Source organism: Macrobrachium rosenbergii, chromosome 12, assembly GCF_040412425.1.
Source record: "Macrobrachium rosenbergii isolate ZJJX-2024 chromosome 12, ASM4041242v1, whole genome shotgun sequence".
Taxonomy (NCBI): Eukaryota; Metazoa; Arthropoda; class Malacostraca; order Decapoda; family Palaemonidae; genus Macrobrachium; species Macrobrachium rosenbergii.
The window spans coordinates 56,076,675-56,096,674 of record NC_089752.1 but is presented as its reverse complement, the minus strand read 5'-3'; the positions used below and the strand labels follow the sequence as shown (position 1 = coordinate 56,096,674).

Here is a 20,000-nt window from a genome sequence, read left to right as displayed (position 1 = left end):
TGGTGTCATTATCAATAAATTCGTAAGAATAGAGGTCTTCGTTTCCCTTGTTCCTTGAGGATGTGTATATTTTGGACGTGGCTTCTCCTTCTGTATATGTCTTATGTCTATATATATATATATATATATATATATATATATATATATATATATATTATATGTATATATATATATATATATATATATATATATATATATATATATATATATATATATATATATATATATATATATATATATATATATAATCTTTCTTCTTGCCGCATACGTGCGTAAGATCAGGGCGCACCCCAGCTATCTTCGCTTGTATGAACGCCGAGTAAAAGACATCGTATTTCCGAGGCCTTCACCCGCCTTCAGGGACTTCCTGGTTTCAGGTTCTTGGCTGTCGCGTACCTTTGATTTATTCCTGCCTTTTCCCCACTCCATCTTTATGCCATTTCCTGTCGTAGTTTCTCATACCTTCTTTTTATTTCGTTTCGTTGGCGCTTTCATTTCCATAATTGTGTTTCGGTTTACCTGTTTTCGCCTTATATATTGTTTATGATTGTGTCATTTTTCTATTTGAGGTAATTTGTTATTCCACTGTAAAGTTTTATCTTGATTCGAAGTTTTATACTTAATATGTGCTGATATTTTTATCATGATAACTAACATCTCGTTACCAGTAACGTTTGTCATATTGTTCTTCATATATAATTTGTTAGCCTCCTTCACTGTTTAATCGTATATTTGGTCATTTTTAAATTTTTTTTTAAATTCGGGCCTTTTTATATTACAATTTTTCTTCACTTACTTTTGGTCTACAACGCCTAATTTTTTATGTCACTTGTGCTACATCTGTCTTTTATCATTTATTATATGAGGTGCGGCTTAATGTCCCATTTTAGTATACCACCTGAAGTAATGAGCAAGAAGTTACAGTAAAATACGAGAACTTGAAGTGACTTGCTGAATGCAATCTTCGAAGAAAAACGTGTTCAGAAATTCCTTAGCAGCGACTTCAGAACTCTTCAAACGCGAAGTATAGGAAAGTCATGTGTCAAGTCGAGTGATAGTACTTTTTTATTTATTTGGTTTTTAGGTTTCTGTAAAAGAAAACTGTTGAGATGGCTTTGTCTGTGCGTCTGCACTTGTTCTGTTCGCACGTTTTCTGTCCGCCCTCAGATCTTAAAAACTACTGAGGTTAGAGGGCTGCAAATTGGTATGTTGATCATCCACCCTCCAATCATCAAAATATACCAAATTTCAGCCCTCTAGCCTCAGTAGTTTTCATTTTAATTAAAGTTAAAGTTAGCCATGATCGTGCGTCTGGGAACGCTATAGGGCAGGCCGCCACCGGGCCGTGGCTAATACAGCATTATACCGAGGCCACCTAAAGATAGATCTATTTTCGGTGGCCTTATACGCTGTACAGAAAACTGGATTGCGCCGAAGAAACTTCGGTGCGTTTTTTACTTTTAGTTTTCTGAAAGAAAACTATTGTGCCGGCTTTGTCTGTCGGTCAGCACTTGTTCTGTCCGCACTTTTTCTGTCCGCCCTCTTGAGGGCTGCAAATTGTTATGTTGATCATCAACCCTTCAATAATCAAGCATACCAAATTGCAGCCCGCTAGTCTCAGTAGTTTTTATTTTATTTAAGGTTAAAGTTAGCCATAATCGTGCTTCTGGTAACGATATGGGATAGGCCACCACCGGGCCGTTGTTAAAGTTTCATGAGCCACAGCCCATACAGCATTATACCGAGACCACCAAAAGATAGATTTATTTTCGGTGGCTTTGATTATACGCTGTGCAGAAAATTCGATTGCGTCGAAGAAACTTCGGCGCATTTTTTTTTTTATTTTAGTAGTACCAGCGAACGTTCAAAGCCAGTCCGAACGTTTTTGCTCCGAACACCTTTCCCCGAAACGACTCCACACGACATCTGGCAATCCTCTTGCATTTCCATCGATGGAGGCAATTATCAGTTTCCATTTCTCAACAGATCCTCCCCCCTTCCCCCTTAACCTCCCCCCCTTTCCTCCACCAATAAATCAGGTCATCGTCATTAAAGCTCTCATTAGGGTAATGAATCGCCTTGCTGGCGAATTGGACGAGCAAGACATATGATTTATGGTAGTTATGATTTTTCATCTCTGAATTTGAAGATTTTACCTGCATGGCTTCTGTTTGGTCCAGGTTATGTGCAACATGCAACCAAAAACACTGACCCTGACCACATGCATTGCTCCGCCAGTTAAATAAAGAAGACATTCGATCGATCAAGCATTTGTATTCCACAGACAGTTGATTCCAACTGCTACCTCGGTAATCGAGTGTAAAATAATTACCTACCCAGTACCTAATTAATATTTAACGCTTATTTTGGCTCATGTTTATGATATGGTATAAAATTAAACTGCAATTTTAATTATGTTTATTTATACTGATTCATTAGCATCTGCCCTTATTCACACTGTACAAAAATCGCGGATTTAATTGAATGAAGCAACTGCAAGATAAATATGTCTCTAATGAGTGTCTTTTTAACGTCATCTTCTGCAGACTTCGTGTAAACAAACAGCAACGAACTTCCCTTCCTCTTAGTTGTTCTTGTATATATTCATTGGCTTCTTGGGAGGGAATGGGGAAGGGATACTGTTGGGGGGGTGGTTAGTAGTGAGAAAAAAATTTAGATTTGTCAAGGTTATTATCTTCGATATTTTTTACGTGGACTGTGAACCAAAGTTTGAGAAAGGAGTTATTTTGCTCGTCCTATTAATGTTCTGGTAATAACTGTATAAATATATTGAGTATATCTGTCTATCTAAATATGTAGCTATCGATCCATCTATATATATATATATATATATATATATATATATATATATATATATATATATATATATATATATATATATATATATATATATATATATATATATAAAATGAAAAATTCCCATATAGGAATTTGAGATGAAGTGCACACAAACACACGCACACAAACACGCAAGTATATGTTACGACCGGGGTTTACAATATATGCTTGGTGTGGTAAACAGCCATCATACTTTACAATATTTCCAAAAAGCTTCAGGGAATGGTGCTCGTTATCTTTAGCTTCCAAACGGGAGGCCCGAGTGTGTCAGGTACACAAGATAGGACCCAGTTCCTTTTATCATAGTGTCACCACCATCCCCCGATCCTAACAGTTTAGTAACAAGGGCTGGTGTTGGGAAGATTGGATTCATTGCGTCGAAAAGAATTTTAGTTCTTTTTTCTCTTAGGGAAGGTGGTATTTTTTTATGTGTTATAATATATATATATATATATATATATATATATATATATATATATATATATATATATATATATATATATATATATATATATTGTATATTAGCCTATATATGTTTATGTGTGTATATATACATATATGTATATATATATATATATATATATATATATATATATATATATATATATATATATATATATATATATACAGTATATATACAGTATATGTATGTATATATATACACACGTGTGTGTGTGTGCGCGCACTTGCCTTTCATGCCATTTTAGGAGAAATAAAATTAAAGAACGCGTATCCTCTTCATATCCACATTTTATTTTTATTTAGTAAGTTATCTTTATTCATGTTGTTTATAGCTTGTTCTGAAACCTTTCTCTCTCTTTTCTTCCAGGTAATTCTTCCAAGTAAAAAGCGTGAGCCTGATATCAGTATGTGAGTAAAGTCGATTTTCCTTTTATTGCTCGCATGAGTCTGCGGTCAATGACCCAGGCAGTCACGACGCCAGACAACACCCAGTTACTTTGATAAATGTAGATGATATATTGCTTTACTTTGTATTCATGTACTTGTAAAATATCATCTGTCATATGTATATCCGTCAAAATATTTGAATTTTACGATTAATTTTTTCCTAAACTCCTTTTTCCTTTCCTGTTACCTTCCTATAGTGAAAGATATAGTTGTACATTATTCATGCCTTTGTTTTAGCAAAATTGAACATATGAACTTCCCTACGGTTTTGTACTGTTCAGATGCAAATTTCAGGGCAGCATTTTCAACAGAGTTGGTTCCCTTTGGGAACCAGAGTGCTTTGATGTAATAGCATCATAAAATCTTTAGAAGGAGATGATCATTATGAAATGATTTGCATTTTAGTTCGCTAACATTTTTGGGGGAAATGTGATTGTCCGACCTGTGAATGTAGGTAATATTTCTTTGATGTGGTGCAGACCTTTCCTTTATGTGGTCATAATGCAAAACATTTGAGAGAGAGAGAGAGTTTTTGAAGCAGAATGGTACAATAACTGTGTTACGGAACATACTGGTAAACGAAAATATTTAACCTAAGTCATACCCTTTAACGTTTATCGAATTGGCATTACATTCGGAGTTTAAATAACGCCTCAGTTCGGTGTGGGTGGCCGAAAACAAAAGAATTTTCAAGGTAGTTATGGACAGCAGGCAATTCGGGTGATTCTTCTGTCACCAAGAGTAGCAAGTGCATGATCATTGCCATTTTAGGAGACAGGCTGCTCAACTTCCTCTGCGATATTCTCTTGCGATATTTTTTCCTTGAAAATATCGTTATCGAAAATGAACTGTTTATGTATAACTGGAAACGTTAGGATTGTTATTAATAACATTGATGTGGTGTTGAAGGTGATAGCTGTATCAGCGGCATTCAGTTTGTATAGAGTTTTCTCTATTTTTCTAAAAAATTATTTTTCTAGGGTACTGCATTCTGTCAGTAACACACCGATATTGGTCATACTTGGAGAGGAAAGCAGGTTGCAAAATTAGGTTGTTTATTTCTGATGTACACAGTAAAACAGATACTGTTTTACTGTGTACATCAGAAATGAACTACTTAATTTTGCAACCTTCTTTCCTCTCCAAGTATGACCAATATCGGCGTGTTACTGGTAGAATGCAGTAACCTAGAAAAATCAATTATTCGAAAAATAGAGAAAACTCTATACAAACTGAATGCCGCTGATGCAGCTATCACCTTCAACACCACGTGTATAAAAGAGGGTCCACTGACTATTTATAATAACATTAATGCTAAGAGTTATCTTCCAGATGGTCACGCCATTAGAATTGTGAACAAGATAATGCGTCCTTCCCTCTGAGAGAGTATCAAATCTCGCAAACAAGAGCCTCATACAGTTTGCCATTCGCCAAGAACCTTAGGCTTCTCCAAAGGCTTTTGCAGCTTCCCTTCTAAGGGCGCCAGCTTCATTGCTCTCTGCCTTTTAATTTTTATCTGTTCCCTTTGGTCTCTTCTGAAATAGCTCTCCAAATTCTTTAATTTTCCTTCCACCAATTTTCATACATAAGATATCTAAGACATTTTTATTTGTTTATTAATTTATATTTTTTTTAATAAGTAAGATCTCTTTCTATGTTTCCCTTTACCTTTGCTTCTTCCTAATGAACACCAAATTCTTTGGAAGCTTGAATTTTAAGTCGATGGTCCCCGTGGGCTTGTTCCATATGAATTTGGTTCATCTTCTGAATAATAACAATTATAATAAGAATAGATACTTATTATAAGGTAAATGATAATCTAAAAAAAATAGGGAGTCACTGGTCTTGTTGAAATAATAATGATAATAATAATAATACACTTGACGTTTGGGATTTCTTTTCGATTCATTTCCGATAATCCTTCATGGGCTTATATGATTTTAAGTGTAAGTGTCAGCTGTAATGTAATATATCTTTCCGTTGTTGTTTTTCATAACCTACTATTTTATTTTTCTTCTCTAAATGGTTTCACATATTTTTCCTGTTCTGGTGGGATTCGATGGACCACGTAAAGAGATTCTGTGACATTATTCTATTTTCCTGAAAGATTTAGCCATTTTTCTGGTATTCAAACAGTTTATTGTATTTTTTTCACAAATGATATATAATCTATTTTTTCGTCGCCATGGTGGGATTCTATGGCTCGTTTCATTGTAGGCCTGTCCTCCTTTTTGTGGATTCTTTATATTAGTTTGATTTTGAATAGCCAACGTTGATTGAGACCGTAGTCACCGTGTAGCTATTCTAGCCGTAGTCAAAACGATGGCCAGCCAAATAACGACGCGTTCCAGTGACGGGTTGAATCATGGCCGAAATCATTGGCCATCGGTTGAATGGTGGCCATAAAATCGTTCAACCCAGTTTTCCCGATGTCGAAAATAGATCGCTATTGTCTAGTCCACCCCTCCCGCCCCCTGGCCTGAATCCCCCGTAACCATCTTCCCCCTCCACTGGTTTTAATTTTCCATTGGTAGAAGTTTTCTTTTGTTGCCATTACTTGGCGTAACAAGCATGGAGCGTTTCAATCATCGATTTGATGGGCTTTTTTGTGTGTTATTTCTTTTTAAGTTGGCGAGGAAAAAACCCGGTAGATTTTTATGATTATGATTTTGTCAGCCCAACATGGGACTTTTAAGAAATGTTTTGTACGTAACACGGACATTTCGATCTTCCTAATAGACTCAGTTGAACAGTTTATTCTTTGATTAACTATTATGAGAGATGTTTACATTTAACTGATTCGACTAACGTTTAGTATGATCAAGATAAATTTTATATCCCTTGGTCTCTTGAATTATTTTTTCAGTTTTATTTATGATATTACAACGAATGCTTAAAAAGGCCTTTTGTTATTTTATATTTATTTTTTATTGTGGTGCAGTGACCGGGAAGGCAAAACTTCCCAGAAGAATACTGACCCGGAAGAAAATGATATAAATGGGCTTCACCTCTTTTTAAGTGAAGAAACTTCCGCCTCTCGGAAAGAGGAGGGTTGAACGTTTCACCTGTGACACCTGGTATATGTAAATGTATAAGGGAGAAAGAAAGGGAGCTTATTAAGTTTTTTTTAAGTTGTGACGGACTCTTCACAAACAAGGAGTTGAGTAGTTCTGTTGCTTCAAAGGAATGAGAGAATGACAATAATGATTGAGAAGAACTTCTTCTTGCGCTCGCGCGCCTGTGCACATAAACACACATAAATATATATACATGTATATATATATATATATATATATATATATATATATATATATATATATATTGTATTATATTATATTTATATTTATATGTGTGTATGTATCTGTCTTAAAGGGAAATTTAACGCGTTTAAAAACTATTCATATGTATTTTCATATTCGCAACACGCGACAAATTTCCATTGACACAGCAACTTGGGCAACAGGAGAAAGTCAGGCAAGGAAAAATTTAAAAAGACGATGAATGATGGTTTTTTTTATTCTTATAAAAAGCTTATAAGCTCATCTTTCAGCCTAGAAGCTTCCTTGGCAAAACAGTCCCTCTCGAAGTCTCATAAATAAGTGGTTGGAAAAGTTAGAGGCCTGATTTTGAGGGAAATTGCCGATTTTTCTTATTCAACTTTTTTTTATTGGTATACCCCTCATAACTTTAAGATATTTGCATGAGAGTAGTAGTATCTTGTGTTTACTGTAATGAGTGTACGTAATACATTAAAGCTTTTTTTTTTACTGTGAATGTGAAATGAATGTATTTTAGTAAAGATAGCGCCATGCTTTGCATACTTCCGAAGAGTATAGATTCAAATGGGAACACCTGATGGTGTATTTCCTCAAAGATGGCATGGCTTTGTCTTTTTTCTACTGAACAAATTTTTATGAGACTATGAGAACGATAACTTCGACTTATGCACCTGCTCTTCTGAAATGTTTGAGGCTGAGAAGACATACAAAAAAGTATTCGAGTGAATATATCGTCTTTAACCAATAAACTTTCTTTGCTCTCCCGTAATCTGCTCATGTTGTTTTTACTCCAAAATTATAGGAGTAATAAAAATTTATGTGGAAAAACAGCAGGGAATCACAATTTTTAACTCGGGGAAACCGTAAGACCTTGATACTCAGTGCTGATATTTGGTCTTGAGTTACTTGGGCATAGTCTCTCTCTCTCTCTCTCTCTCTCTCTCTCTCTCTCTCTCTCTCTCTCTCTCTCTCTCTCCTTTGATTGTTAATGACTAATACATCTGAGTGAGCGTAACATCTCAAACGGAATCAGAGTTGGCCATAATGACTCAGTTCCTCAGATATAACTAAAGGGAAAACCTGCTCTTTATTACTTCTGCACAGATATCTACTGGCGATTGTATCTGCATTATACGCACACACACATGTATATATATGTGTGTGTGTATGTATGTATATAGTGTTTTAGTGTGTATATACTGTACAGGGACATGTACTGAAAACCCACGGAAAATGGTTAAAAAAAACTCCTCTAACGAATAAAGCACATGTTACAGAGGTTCGTGTTTCCCTAGGATTTTTATTGCAACCTTGCTCAACATTGGCTACATCGCTGTAAAGGTTTAGTGTTAAATTGACGAGTATAAATCAAAATTATAATATTCCTTCTCCGAAGATATGCTGAACCTATTGAAGAGAAGGTCTAGTGAACCCTCAGAGAGTTCCCTTCTCCTACAGATAAGGATATTTCCGTCTGCGTTTTTCCTGCAATGGAGCAGTATTTATCCTCGCTAGATTTATACGTCCTTGAAGTCGAATATAGCCATATTACTCTTTAGATTTTTCATATCTGTTTAAAGGTCGCTCCATCTGTCGAACGAAATCTTCTCCCCGACACTTTATGGTTTTGAAAGCGCGTGCCGAAAACAGTCCATTAATGGTTAAATATGAGGAAGTTTACGCACCTCGTATCGGGACCTGACGACGTCTAACTCATCTTCCTAGCTTGTAAAAAAAGTAAAAGAAAATAAGGAAAGGGATAATGAAAATAAGCAACGAAAAATGGCATAGATGGGTGTCACGTTAAAGTAACTTGATGCCTTTTTTGTATGTCGTTTATTAAGGGAAATGCGTTGTAAGTGTCATATCTTCTCATTCCCTTGTCCGTGACCGCTTTCTTTCAGAAGTTAATTATCCGCGTTGAAGTTTGTTGTCAATAAGCACAGTGTTTATTGCCTCGATGTAATTGTAGTGTAATATAAAGCAGTATTCTTGGCATCTAGATATAAGCGTGCTTGGCTCATTGGTGAACCGAACGATGCGCATCTGTTCTGACAGAATTATAAATTTGCTATGGTTATTCCCTTATAATTTTCTGTGGGTATTACTTACACTAACCATTTCAAACTTAGTTTTCACGAGGACTAAATATTTAAGTAGGTTATGTAACGTTATGGGCGTCAGTGAGGATGACGTCGTACGGAGGCACCAAAAATTCGTTGGAATGGGATGATATACTTGATTGGAAAACTTCTTTCAAAACAAAAGAGATACCGGTACGTGTTCGCGTTGGATGTAATTGGTATAATTGCATGGCATATGAGAGAGAGAGAGAGAGAGAGAGAGAGAGAGAGAGAGAGAGAGACTTGAAATAAACGAACAGGTGAAGCGAAAGGCTCTTCTTATGTCACTTCTATAACGGCTTAGTATTATTAGATGATGTGAACGAGTAGATTTACATGTTCACAGACATTATTAGATTTTGAGACAGTATATCAGACAGGGAGATCAGAAAAAAAACACGTGTCGGAGGCAATAAACCTCACGGCATTCTGTTTACCATCCCTAGATATTATCCAGATTCCCAGTAATAGGTTCTAGCTGCAGAAAAGGAATGGCAAATACTCTCCACGCATTCGTAATAGTCGTATTTCAGTGTATATTCCATTTGCATTGTGTTGTATTAGCTTTCTCTTGTTTTTCAGTCTTGAGGAAAGAATCCATATTTTATTGAAATGTTTCTTTTCCATTAGCTTCCAAGACTAATTTATTCATATAAAAATGAACCCCCTTTCAGCGTTTTCTTTCATCTGACCAAAACTCGTTTCAGCAGCGGCTTTTGCTAAGCTTTGTAGATTACTAAGCATGATTAGAGGCCTAAATATTTTCAGTGTAGAACTGATGTAGGTGATAATATGAAAATTTTTCCGTCTTCAGCTTGAAATAGCGCACGTCAGTGTTATTTCATGGTTAAGTCGAATGGTAAGGAAGACGAACCAGTGAAGTAAATAGATGAAAAATGAGATCATGCTCTCTCTCTCTCTCTCTCTCTCTCTCTCTCTCTCTCTCTCTCTCTCTCTCTATATATATATATATATATATATATATATATATATATATATATATATATATATATATATATGTGTATATATATATATGTGTACTGCATACATGTACATATATATTTGTGTATGTATGAATATATGCATGCATACGTTACGTATGTAATTGCTTACTTGGATATTTTCAAAGTGAATTGAGAGTAAAGGGCGACAGGGAAACCATATTTGGTTCTATAAAAAAACCAATGTCCTCACCTGAGACCTTAGATCATTAAGACAAGCGTTTTCAAGTTGAAGAAAATCTGAAACCCCTGTGGAACACACAAGAAAGTAGTGAATACCACACATAATGGTAATTATTTATTTTTCATCGGTCGACCGCGGATTAAGGAATTTGTATGAAACGGATTTATTTTTATTGAGGGAAAATATTTTGTACATTTGTAAGTGGTGGGTAATAATGATTTTTTGCGACCATTCCTGAAAATGCTCCGCTAGAAAATATGATGCAGTATAATTCAGTAATTCGGTATTTTGCTGGCAATTCATTCTGGTAATTCTGGGTTAATTACCGGCTTCTGCGGAGACATTGAAATTCAGTAAAAACTTGAAAAATTGAGTCAGTGTCTTGCTGAATGTTGGCTTAATCGCGTACTAATTTGTATTTAACATAGATGGGCAGTAAAAACTTTGGAGGATAATTAACTAATATTGTTCTTCTCATTTTCCTAGTTTGAAAACAGATAACTTTTTCTTTGATGCAATGGATATTGTACTCATTTGTTGTGGCATTTATGTATGCGCGTAAGATAAACAATTTTCTTGAATAATATTATTCGGCATTGGTTTGTATATAACGGTTCATAAAGTCTTTGGGGCAACCTTTATCATGATCTGTACATGCATACCCAGGAAAAGTTTTTCCACCTTATGTTTATTCCTGAGGAAAATTGAGTTCCCTTTTAACAAAATGCCACGAAAATATAGAAAGTTCTTTTGTTAATGTCACGTAGAGTTTTCTTGATATTATTATCGCGCAGAGACTCTTTGGTGCTAAAATTACCTGGAGATGTTTTCTAAACAGTCTTCAGATATAAACAGCCCTTATTTTTTGGTACTGTGTATTTTAAGAAGATTGCGGTGGCCCTTTGATTCAGACCCTACGGGTCTTATAATAATGGGGTGTGTATTTTGGAAAATTAGATAAAAGTGTATTTTTCTCTCTCTCTCTCTCTCTCTCTCTCTTTACTCTCTCTCTATATATATATATATATATATATATATATATATATATATATATATATATATATGTGTGTGTGTGTGTGTATGTATATATATATATGTATGTATATATATATATATATATATTGTGTGTGTATTTATAAATTATATATGTATATGTGTGTGCGTGTACACGTGTTTTATTGATATTACTTTGTTTTCGTTGCCATGCAGTCATAAAGCTGTAAGAGGGAGAGAAAAAGATTCAGTACACAAAAGTTCTCAGCTGAGAATACGTTTTGCAGTAAGCTTTGCCGTCAGCATTTCCTCCATTTCCTGGAACATTTATCTACTTTATAGCATCCCTTACGGTGTTAATCTCCTAAAGAAGCGGCAGAGATGGCTTTCTCAAACATATCTAGCTCCATTTCTGTGTTCATACATCATTGCCATTTTTGGGTACTTTTCTTTTCTTTGCGTTGTTTTAGTAAAACAAATATTTTTCCTGTGAAGAATTTTTTTCATCTATCATTTTATTAACTATAGAAATATCAGAATATATTCCATTAATCTTGAGTTTTGATGTGGTACCATCGGCTAGGTGATAGAAATTAACAGCGTATGTTTCTTTGTATTACTTTCTCCCGTCCTTGTTTTGATATAAGGCTGATCATGAACGGTCCATTGATGTTATCTGCAGTGCTCTCTCTCTCTCTCTCTCTCTCTCTCTCTCTCTCTCTCTCTCTCTCTCTCTCTCTCTCTCTCTCTTATTTGCACCCAAGGGACAGCATATCTTATTTGCAGCCAAAGCAATTTAGAAAACTCGGCTGATAAACGAGAATTCCTCGGTCCTCTGTATAGGGCTACTAAGGAAGATTTATGGGTCTCTGCACGTAGCATTAATGTTCCTCACAGATTATTCACTTAGGGGAGCGCCGTTTATTTTGCCTCTGTTTAGAAATTTGTTTTTCATATTTCCATATTTTCTTTGTTGTGCCTGTGTTATGTTGTCAGTCATAACATAAAATTGGCAATATATATAGGGAAAGGGCGCATGTTGGTCAGGTATCAGTTGTCTCAGCTGAGTAAGAGTTTCAGAATAAAGGCTGTTTTTGTAAAATATATATCCAAGAACAGAAACATATTGGGGTCCTTACACTAGATTTGGCTGCGATTTCACGGCATTCCATATACTTTAGAATAGTCTTGCATGAGGCAGCAAGATCTGCAGAGTAATTTTGATAATGGAGTCTTTTTGCTGTTGGGGCAAAGGATGAGAAAGAGAATGCTTCTTGTCTCTCGCAAGCATGCTCATAAATGGATTTGAAGGCTAAGATCGTATGAAATTAATTATCATTTGTTTTGCTTTTTGTGGAGATCAGATAGTCAGTTCGTGGAAGACTTCTGAAGAAATGATGTTAACTCAAGTTTATTGCACTCCGTGAAGAAGAAAACTGTAATCCTTTTCTAAAGAGATGGATTAAGAAGATAGACTTCACAAGGCCTCGCTGCCCATGACTATGTATTCATGAATAGTTCAAATTTTATATTTATATGTGACAGGGACTTGTGTAAATGTGAATGACTATTTGCATACAAACCTGGCGTATTTTTTACAAGCTGAACCAAAGCCCTAAAAGGGTCGCCTTACTTTGTTTTCGAATGCGATAATGCATTGTATTGGAAATGCTTTGGAAAGCGTGAGAAAGAATACATTATTGTACGCCCTGGGACTTCGGTATGAATTTTCATATATGTAGTTCACTGGATGCTGATTTCATTTAGAAATTTCGCCTTTTTATAAAGAAGAAAAGCTTCTGAGGTTTATGTTGTGGGAAAAGAGGCTTTTATTAATCCCCTACGGACAAATGTAGGAGTGGCTGTAGTTCTTCCTTTTGTTTGTTGGGTTCTGTCTGCTTGACCGTTAGAATATCTGTAACACTTCCCTTGTCATTGCAATTCCTCGTGCATGATTGAACGGATTTCAATCACGTTTGGCAGAGGTAGATCATCCTGCTTAGGTGTTCGTGATGTGGGATCATACGGCTGTCTATATCTGACTGTTTTTCTCTGTTTCTTTGCACAACTTTGACCTTTGCCATCACTTTTGAATTGTAAGAGACAGCTTTCATATTGAGCAGGCTAACTTTTCTAAAAGAATAAATTCAGATGACACAGCGGTTGGGGACCTTCACACTCAAAATTGATGACACCGGGTACATTTCGTGTTTCACAAACAAATCTCGTCTGGCAAAAGTTTTCGACGTTTTCCACTTTTATAGGAACCTTAATGGTTTCCTGTTTAATATTTCTGTAGCTGGGATGCTCCTAGAGAGAAGCATCGTGAGTATCGGTTACATATATTGCTGTAGCAATACTTTCAGATTTTTTTTTTTTTTTAGCATCAGTAGTGTTCATAGACTTGGGGCTTCTTCAACATTAATGTGGACATAAATTAAAGATGAGGAAATCTTTGTACTGAGAAAACCATAGAGCGCCTGTTAGCTATGTTACCCTTCTCATGTTGTAATTGAAGAACTTTGACCAACAATCAAATTCTATGTAATGGTAATTTTGTAAATGTAAAGGTAGATACAGTTGAAGACAAGTTCATGATAAATAAATTACCATTTTTATGAAGACAGGTGATACAAAACGTTCTTTGGTTATACACACGTCATAAGATTATTCCAAATGGCAAGGCAGGCGCTGGAAATTATCATAACAGCAGGGTTTCATTACGGTGACGAGTGAGATTTGACAGTAAGGAGGAAATTCTTTGCAGTAGCACTGTACATAGTATATGTATGTGGCAGACATGCAACAGGGTTGACCCGTGAGACTTACTTCGAGAATTTACAGCGAGTCATGACAGATCAAGTCATGATGTGTTTTTACGTAATCGTTTACGAATGATTGTATGATGTAGTCCTAACGTATGTTGTCTCCTTAATGATACAGTCAATGAATTAATGAGGTGCGTGAGTACTTGGTATACAGGCTTTTCTACAGGTAATACAACGTTTAACTGGGGAAGATAGAATTCGCGGCGACAGGGAAACAATTGAGAAGTAACGTTTTTTAGAGGAAATTGAAAGTGACTCTTAGAAGGTAAAAGATTTTGTTGAAGGAGGAAATCAAGTGGTATATTCGCATAGTAAATTTGGGCTAAATGTCGCAGATGATACTAGGTTAGTGGCGAGGAAAATGGCAGTATAAGACAGGCTAGAAAGGCTTTAGGATAATTGAGAAAGTTGCGGAGCAGAAAAATGTTAATGCAAATGGAGTACGAAATATGTCAAGAAAATTCTCCGCTAGAAATGGGGACGCGTTAACAGGCGGGAAAACGAAAGGATAAAAGCGGAGGCTCTAGAATTGAATGGCGAATTTTTTCTTAAGGATCCAAAAGATCGTCAAGAGTGGAGGAAGAAATAGTACGACATAGCAAAAAGGTCGTGAAAATAATATGATGGAACCAAATTTCGTAATGCCTTTTAGAAGGAATGGGAGAAAGTAGAATGATAAAGTAGCCATTTATAACAAATCAATTTGGAGAAGAGTGGACTGGAAAATCATGGAGGTGTATGACAGAAATGTTGGAGAGTCAAGACCTGAACAAACAAAACAAAGAAGGAAACAAAGTTGAGGAAGAAAGAGCTTTGTTCATGGCCCACCCTCTGCATTGTTTCCTTGTAACTTTGGGGAGGAAAGCTAACTGTTAATTTGTTTTTCGCAGTTGTTGCTTCCTTCATTAAGAAGTTGAAGGATAAATTGAGGATAATTTTTATATCGGGTATTGTTTTTATTTCGTGGAAAAGACGTTTAGCCTAATGTTAATGTTTGTCCTTATTATTATTCTAATGTAAGTATCTTAACTAATGTTAGTTACTTTAACAATGTGTAGTAATAGACTCGATTTGTTTTGAAACTAGAAGCGAAGGAGGAATGTTATTGTTACATTTGTATTTGGTTTTCAAGGTCTGAATTGTATAACTCACCCTAAAATGAGAGCGCTGCATTGTATTTCTCGTTAATTGAATTTGAGTTTATTAAGCTTCAGTTGGAAAATAGAATATCATATCGGGCTCTATAATATACTGTTTCTTATGTCTTGATGTTGGTTGTGTTCTCGTACGTACGCGCAGAAACATATATGACGTTTGAGAATTAAAGGAGTATATCATTACTCTCCTCTAATTCTCAAACTATCTTGGCCTATGATTTTTTTCCCAGTATTACAGTACACCTGTATTACACCTACAGACTAAGAATTAAATCATGTATTACACCTGTAGACTAAGGACTAAATCAAGTGATAAATTTTTGTGATAGTATATTGTAGTGCGCATTTTGCTAATCTTTTGCATATTTTTTGTTTACTTGCATCATTTAGCTATAATTACTGCGTGTGCCAAATTGAACACTCAAAATGCCTCCCGGAATTAACCTTATAAATACGAAAACGCCAAGTTCCTCGTTGGGTTAGCGGGTTCCGTTCTCTGCTAGCACTCTGCTGGCCGCGAGTTCGAATCTCCGACCGACCATGAAGAATAAGAGGAATTTATTTCTGGTGATAGAAATTCATTTCTCGCAAAATGTGGTTCGGATTCCACAATAAGCTGTAGGTCCCGTTGCTAGGTAACAATGGTTCTTAGCCCGTAAAATAAATCTAATCCCTTCAGGCCAGCCCTCTCTAGCAGAGCTGTTAATCAGCTCAGTGGTCTGGTTAAACTAAGCTACACTTAACTTACGAAAACAGTAGCGCAAGTGTAGGTCCTACCCCACCTTCCCCGCACTCCACCCAACCCTAATGGCTTTCTGCCACATCTAATTAAATTCTGTGCCTATAAGATAAAAACAGTGACAGCATAATATGCACAGCAACATTTTCATGAATGTCATTTGGGTTTTTTTCGTCGTGTTTGATGCCGTGCAAAATTAATGTGACAGAATGTTATTGAAAAAAAATAATTCTTGGAAATGCTCTTCGTATACGATTTGTTTGCATATCTTGTGTGTGTGTATATATATATATATATATATATATATATATATATATATATATATATATATATATATATATATATATATGTATGCATAATAATACATATATATATATGTATGTATGTATGTATGCATTATATATATATATATATATATATATATCCATCCATCCCCTCCCCTCCCCTCTTGGGCGATTCCACCCTTTTCCTCTCCCCTAAAACTTTTTTACCTTTTTATGATCTCATCGCCTTCTTATGGAATGTAATGGCTAAATATTTTCTAACGTTCTGTCCAGAATTTTATTGTAACTTGAGAAGAAATATTTTTCAGCGTAGGCTGAATAATCCACGACAAAGGTTTATTTGTGCACGCACATGCACACGTTGACGTATGCGGATGGATATCCTGTACAGACATAGTTGGTTCGGAAAGTTGGGAACAAACACAGGACTGACCTTGCATATGAATCGAAGTGATAGTTTTATTAAGTGACAGAGAGAGAGAGAGAGAGAGAGAGAGAGAGAGAGAGGTTGGTGGGAACCTTATGAATTGTTTCATCCCAGTGGGAATGAGGATTACTTCGCCGAGGCCCTCTCGTTCTGATGGCATAATCTTAACAGGGCAACGAACACTCTAGTTTTAACTTTTCTCTTTTTCTTCCGTCCTAACTACGACCACAACGGTCGACTAACAACTAGATACATAATTCAACGCTGAGGTCAACAGAAGCCATGCAGCTCGGGAATCGAACGCTGGTCACTCAGGTTGTAAGCCGGGCACTTACCACTGTGCCACGGTGCCGGATAGAGAGACAGGGAGAGAGAAATTTTCTAAAGGCATTCATTGTTGGATAAATATAGTAAATATTTAATTGAAATTGAGAGGAATTAAAGTTAAAGGAAATTATATGCAAATAATGGTAATCGTCATCATTCGGGATATTTATGAATGCCTTATTTTATTACACTGATTCTCTCTCTCTCTCTCTCTCTCACACACACACACACACACACACACACACACACACACACACACACACACACACACACACACACATTTTCATTCCCATTCTCATTCTTGACAATAAAGAAACAGGAGAGGAGTGTCAAAATTTACTGTTGAAGGACAGAGTGTGAAATGGCAATAGTGAGGATTATAGGTTCACCATTATCATATTCTTTCATAGGAGCCGTATTAATCTTATGATTAGTCATGACGTTTTCCTTATCGCTCCAGTTATCATTATAGCCATTGTAGAGCTCGAATATTGTCTGAAATTAATGACAAATATTCTGCAGTTGTAAGCATAACAAAGTTTAAATTCCACGGAGTTTACAGATGGTAGTGAGGTTGATTTTCAAAAATAGACTTGAACGTTATTTCCTAAGTCTAAGGAAAATATAAAGATAGTTTGATTTTGCAGATGTTACTCATTTGAAATCATTTCTATTGGGTATGAATGCACTACTGCAAGCAAAGAAATATAGTCGAATCAGGTGTAAGCCCATGTAAAACATTTATTAAAATGAACAGCGTATATATTGTGAATCTGCATTTATATTCATTATCATCGTCGTATTTTCACATCTTATTCGGTGTATCTCATTGTAGAAAATCAGCAGGCGATCATTCCAATGCGTAGGTACGCAGAATTTTGAGCTAAGACAAATTTACTTAGCAGCAGCCGCTAGGCACTTTTCAAGCGCGTATTAGCATTAGTTGAGTCTTAATTTTTTCCTCTCATTCTTCTTCACCCCGTCTCCTTCCTCTTGCTCCTCAACCTCCTTTTCTTTTGCCTTTTCATCAGCGAGCTGCTGCTTTCCTATTTATGGATCGGTGGAATTGGTGATGCTCCACTATTCTTCGGCCGAGTTTAAATACTCGTCTAGCATGAAAGAAATGGGCTGGAAATTTAGTGGGTGGAAAGGAGATGGAGAGTATTTCTGAAAGAATGTATAGTGGTAATGTAGGCGAGAGAGAGAGAGAGAGAGAGAGAGAGAGAGAGAGAGAGAGAGAGAGAGAGAGAGAGAGAGAGAGTTACATAACCAGAGGTGTCTCAAAGATTTGCTAGTCCATCAGAGGACATATTTTAAAAAAAATAAATATCAGCTGTGTCAGTCATTTTGACGAATCCTTCTTTTTAAAAGAGAGAGAGAGAGAGAGAGAGAGAGAGAGAGAGAGAGAGAGAGAGAGAGAGAGAGAGAGAGAGAGAGAGAGAGAGAGAGAGCGAGCTTTATTTGTGTGATATATTAGCACTTGAACTCTGAAAACAAGACATTTTTTAGAGGCTGAAGAAGAACGAAGGTGGGAAAACAAGACAGAATGGTAAAATAAATCGAGATATAGCTAAGAGAGAGAGAGAGAGGGAGAGAGAATAGATGACGCAACTGTGAATATTGGGGTTATGACGCCATATCACTTTAATTACTAGCTGATCTATATTTCATTCTTGAAATATGTAATCTTATGGTAACTAATAAGAAATAGGAAAATAGAATCTTTTCCTAGTTATATATTTAGGAAGGTTAACATTAACAGCGCTACTCCATACTTTAAAGAAACTCCGGTATCTCTCCTCTCTCTCTATTTCTTTCAGATATGATATGTGAATTCTGCTTTCAAGTGTTCTGGAAAACTGAAAACTTGTACAAGCAGTCTGAGAAAGACAATTTTTACTTTAAAACTGAACAAGATAATTACATGCCTGTTTTGAATTTTGCTTTGAAAGATCCTATCTTTTCGAGTGCCCCCCTTTTTTTAATAACTGACATGAATTGGTGCTTTGTCAGTTAGTATCGATTGAAGTGATGGACAGAGTGTACATGAAGAGGTTGAGAGATTAGTGGCGAGTGGGTTTTGGGGTTATCATGCCCGTAGGAGGTAATTGAGACTTTTCATTATGATTTCGATAGAGAAAAACCAATTGAGTTTTTATAAGTTCTGATTTGTACATTAAAATTTTTTTTTTTTTTTGTAATCACCGTTTGTGAGTGAGGTGTACCTTGCTATTACTGGATTGAGTTTATTATTATTATTATTATTATTATTATTATTATTATTATTATTATTATTATTATTATTACGAGCTTGATGACGCGCTCTACGCTGCACACACATTGGCCGGCCGCCGCTGTAGTTTGCACGGTCAATACGAGTGTACGAACCTGCGTTCCCGACACCACGTTTCTGCTCGGTTTGTATTATTATTATTTATTATTATTATTATTATTATTATTATTATTATTATTATTATTGACTGATTGAATTCTTATAAGTTCTGAATTTGTAAAATGCTTCAGTCATCGTTGGTTGTGAGTGAGGTGTACCTTATTATAAATGCTTTCCATATTGACTGAAGTTGGGAAACATTAAAACAACTCTGAGTTCTGACTCTTGAGACTGAGCAGTCTTCGAGTGACATTCCCCTCCCTGATACCTGTCATTCTGGCCCATTTCTCACTCGATTTCCTTTTCCCCTTTTGGGGCGTTGAGAAAAATCGCGGGCAACCTTGACAGTTGGGGTGGCGAGGATATAGATGGCTTTTCTGAGCGATTAAAAACCCACACATACACACTGTGATGTTTTTGTTAACCTGAGTGTGCAGTAAGGAAACTGAGTATTTCTTTATGGCTGTCGTGTCTATAGATATAATCTGACACACCCATA

At 35.9% G+C, this 20,000-nt stretch overlaps 1 protein-coding gene across 2 annotated transcripts in view; it reads left to right on the top strand.

Moving 5' to 3' along the window:
* The window catches only part of LOC136843669 (octopamine receptor beta-2R-like), a 413,556-nt gene that overhangs the window by 87,530 nt on the left and 306,026 nt on the right, over window positions 1–20,000 (top strand). The gene's annotated exons all lie outside the window — the stretch shown is intronic.